We start from the raw sequence: 5,489 nt of genomic DNA on the forward strand, positions 1-5,489 counted from the left end.
GACCAACTTGGTGCTGCCGGATAATCTCTGAATACCCACCGATAAACCCTTCCTCTCTCTCTCTCTTCTCTCTCTCTCTCTCATTCCTGTTAAGATAGTTGCTTCAGTTACATTGCCCAGCATTTTCGACATTTTACATCTCACAGCTTCTCATCCCCCATTTCTATCGGGGCTGAACTTGGACTTAAAAGGCATCAGAAGTGTCTCTATTCACCCCCACAACCTTGAAAACTAGCAATCAGACTCTAATACCTGCAGTTTTTAGTTATTTTTAAATGTCATCACCTTCCCATCCCTTCTCATGCCCCAACTCCCACTTCCCATCAGGGATGAATTTGAACTTAAGAGCACTGAGTGTCACTATCCATCTAAGAGACCTCAAAAACTATGGATTAGACACTAATCTCTGTATTTTTGGTTATTTCCACATGTTACCACCTTCCCACCACTTTTCAGATGGCCCCTTCCTTGGACTTAAAGGGCTTCATGGGTGTCATTATTTATTTCCGCAACCTTGGAAAATATGGATTAGATGCTAATGTCTGTAGTTTTTGGTTATTTTTTACATACAACCACCCTTCCCACCACTTTCTCACCCTCCTCCTATTGGGGTTGAACTTAAGGCTTAAAGCCATCAAGACTGTTACAATTCATCTTAGTGACCTCTTAAACTATGGATAAGACACTAATATCTGTCATTTTCGATTATTTTTACACATCATCCCCCTCCTTCCACTTATCATCCCCATTCCTATCAGGACTGAACTTGAACTTGAACTGCATCAGGAGTGTCACTATTATTCTCAGCAACCTCGATTTGGACTGAACTTTGACTTGAAGGGCATTAGGTGTGTCACTATTCTTCTCAGAGACCTCAGAAACTATAGAATGAACACAAATATCTGTTGTTTTCGGTAATTTATACACTTCAACCCCTGTCCCTCAACATCCCCTTATCTAACCAATGATCCAATTTCAATTCTGTTTTCATCATGGCTTTTCCCAGTTTGATATTGACTTATACTTATTGTAAAGCATTCACAAACAAACAGAAACGAAATTTTCTTATTTATATATAATATACATTATATAATATATATATATATATATATATATATATATATATATATATATATGATGTAACAGATATCTGCATCTGCGGATCATCCACATTTTTTATAAAGCCACATCTACATCCGCATTGACTATTTATCAACATCAGCATTCACATCTGCATTAGTAGTGTGAGCAACATCCCCATCCGCAGTTTGAGAATGCAGATATGAGGATATCACCTCCACCTCAGTGTTCAATAGTTCATATTCATACAATGTCGCTAAAAATAATTTTTTTTTTTAAATTTGGCTTTTTCGATTTATTATACATTATACATGATACACAATTACACATTTCATACAGTATATACTTTCTAAGTAGCTATTTTATAGCACATTAGTTTAAAGCATATTTGTTTTAGTAATTTCATGTCATTTACAGTACTTATAATCATAAAGGAAGGGTATTGCATCTTTTAGGAAACTTTCGACCTCTCTCTCTCTCTCTCTCTCTCTCTCTAATGCGAAGAATGGCTTTGAGTTATTTTACCCTCATCACGCAATGACAATGAAATAACCTTGTGCCAAGAAAATTAAACGTTCGTGTATTGCTGTTATTGTACGTTCATATGAAAATAAACACACATACATGAGTATCACTCATGTTTCTACTTTCAATTAATATATTTAATAAGTGGTAACATAATTTTGAATTTTGGCTGGAAATCGTCTTTAACAATTAAATATATCGAATTTATTTAAAATTACAAAATATCCACACCAGCATGGGTATGGTCATCAAATACCCACATCTGCTTACGCATCCGCAAATTTAAGGCTGATAACCGCATCCGCAAATCCCATTTTCAGACATCCAATACATCTCTCTCTCTCTCTCTCTCTCTCTCTCTCTCTCTCTCTCTCTCTCTCTCTCTCTCTCTCTATATATATATATATATATATATATATATATATATATATATATATATATATATACAAAGTTTATATAATGTGTGATCTTAGTGGGCTAAAATTTCTTCAACATTGAGATTGTGGAACCTTTATCCTGAGAAAGTCACTGTGCAACTGTTGGGTCTTAGGAATACTTCTTAGTAAATCAACTATCGATGGTCGCAGTTAGGGTGCAAAATATACAGGGTTAGCCATCTCATCCAAAACTCAAACTCCAGCTAAAGCAGTCGTGCTCACGGGAAACTACATTAGAAACTAAAAAAAATATATATTTACTCGTACAATATATATATATATATATATATATATATATATATATATATATATATATATATATATATATATATATAATATATATATATATATATATATATATATAATATGCATTCTTACCTTCAAAAAGAGAGAAACTGTCTATCACAAACACACACACACACACACACAATCGAACGCACCAGTACTCATCAACGTTGATTGAAGAGCAACCTGATTTTGATTCTTTTTCCACCTTGTTTATTCAGCAAACAGACAGCTAAGACCGAGGATAAAGTTGCATCTAACGAAATTACTTTCAACGAAATCGCGTTTGCTTTTACCAATCCTTGATGCTTGCTGTGATACGAAAAAGCTTCGATTTAGTCTTTTCTCTCGGAAGATTTTGGGGTTTTGGGGATTTTATCATGATCGTTGTGATTCAATACGAAAAATGTAAGATTCCATTATGTTTTTATATGTGTGTGTGTGTGTGCGCGTGTGTACATACATGTCTAATAGATATATATATATATATATTATATAAATATAATATATATATTATATAAATATATAAGATTATTAATATATAATATTATAATAATTATTTATTTAATATTAATTATTATTAAATTTATAGTATATATATATTATTATATATATATATTATATATTATAGGATATATTAAAACTGATTGATACTATAATAATCTAGCATCGTGACAACTGGGTATTTGACGTCGAACACTATATAAAAAGACCCTCTAATTAAATGAAAAGAATTTTTTTAATCAATAATAAATAAATAATATAAAGAGGAAATATAAAAAGAAAAGCAATTAGTATATATATAAAATATATATATATATATATATATATATATATATATATATATATATATATATATATATATATATATAAATATACACACACACACACTATTTCAATTAGAATAAAAGCAAGGTACACAAGCTTTATAGTTTATCTAAAATAAGTGTTAAAAAGAAATCCAAACAAGCTCGTCATGTTAAAAATCCCATTTGCTCCTAAAATTTTCAAAAAATTATTCTCCTTCCCATATTAAAGATATTGATTGCGCTGTTCCACCAAACTGGGGCACTCAACCAGCAAGTGCTTAACAGTCAGTGGAAGTAGGCAATCTTCACAGTATGGTTCGTGATCACGAATCATCAAGTAGGAATCTGTCAGCCTAGTATGTCCAATACGCAGACGGCACAGGGCCGTTTCAAACCTTCTGGGTGTAAAATTGTACGGCGAAGAATTGATTGCGGGGGCATTTGTTCTCATTTTTGCATTAGTAGTTAAATTAGACCAAAAGTTTTGCCAAAGTACTTTATGCTTCTCTCTAATTGGAGGATATAAATCTCTGCACGACAGTTTAAAAGATCTAGGCTCAATCCCTGAAACAGCCTCTTTGGCAATTGCATCAACGCGCTCATTTCCGGATATTCCAACGTGTGCTGGAACCCAACAAAATTCAATATTAAAACCCCTCCGCTTAGCTAAAAATAACAATTCTAAAATACTTGAAACAACTGGATGTTTCTGTGTCTCTTAGAGCGCTTCTAGAGTCATAGTACATGATAAAATTCTTATCACTACGTTTTAAAACTTCTTTAACAGTATTTAAAATTCCATATAAATCTGCAGTAAATGCAGATGCATTAATTGAGAGCCTTCCACTACGCTCAAAGGACGTAAAAACTATGCCAAAACCAACTGGGATAAAATTATCATGCTGTGACATATCTTCTAAAATGGTATAACATAATATTTTATAAGACATTCTTCTTTGGTTGATTAAAATAGTTACAATACTCTACTGCTGGGAATTTTCAAGGGGGAGATACAGATGCCTTCACTGGTAGTACACAATTGTCTGGAATGTTTAAGTCTTGGAGGGCTGATTTCAGTATGAAGGGATAGACGTGGCATCTTTGGATGACTTTCATAAAAGTTATCATATTTTCCATTTCTTAATGACTGACATACTAGCGATCCAGGATGTCTTTGGAATCTGAACCAGCAAAGCATGGTAACGTAAAGCTGGGGGCATTTCCCCAGCATCTACTAATATACTCTCTATAAGGGAAGTCCTAAAAGCTCCAGTAGCAATCCTAATTCCTGTATGGTGAATGGAGTCTAAAATCTTAAGGCGACATGGGGTAGCTGAGGTGTAAACTCCTCATTCATATGTTAATTTTGATAAAACCAAGGCTTTATACAATCTTAATAACTGGACTGTATCAGCTCACCAAGATGTGCTTGACAAAGCTTTCAAGATATCCAAAGAGTGTTTGCATTTACCCAAGATTTAGGATATGGGGAACCACGTCAACCAATCATCAAAAATCACCCCTAAGCTTGTTTCATTAACACAAGATATTCTCTGGCCATTTACATGCATCTCTCTAATTCTACAGAAATGCATGGCTACAGTCTTTGATAAAGAAAATCTGAAACCATACATTTCTGCTACTGACATACGCCCAGCTGAAAAAGATAGAGAAGAGTCATCTACAAACAGTGTGTGCATAACATCAGCAGGTATTTGCTTTACTATTCATTAATTGCTAGCGCAAAAAGCGTTACACTTGACACACTGGCCTGAGGAACACCTTGTTTACATACTTCAGACAGAACTGCTCCTAATTGTACTTGAAAATAACGATTTTTTTAAGCATAGCTTAATAAAAATAGCTAATTCTCCTCTTAAACCATATTCATGGACTACTTTCGAAATTCCATACCGCCTAGTAGTATCATACACATTTTTCAAGTCGAATAAAATCGTAATAAAGTGGTGCTTAGAGCCTAAGGCTTCAAATATTGCGGACTCTATTCTAACCAAGATATCAACAGTAGATCACATACTGCAGAAACCAAATTGGGCTCGGGAGAAAAAATTTCCTTGTTCTAAATACCACACTAAACGAGCATTCATCATTTTCTCCATTAGCTTACACAAACATGATGTTAAGGCAATTAGACGATATTTCCTATGAAAGAATCTATCCTTTCCGAGCTTAACGAAAGGAATGATTATTGCAAGTTCCCAATATAAAAGGTAGTAATGTTCTCTATAAATTCTGTTTATCATACTGAGGATAAACCTTTTGGTATTCTGAGGGGCATGCTTGATCATAAAATATGAAATTGTATCAGGACCAGGAGCAGATTCTTTACACT

The sequence above is a fragment of the Macrobrachium nipponense genome, chromosome 5, assembly GCF_015104395.2.
Source record: "Macrobrachium nipponense isolate FS-2020 chromosome 5, ASM1510439v2, whole genome shotgun sequence".
NCBI lineage: Eukaryota > Metazoa > Arthropoda > Malacostraca > Decapoda > Palaemonidae > Macrobrachium > Macrobrachium nipponense.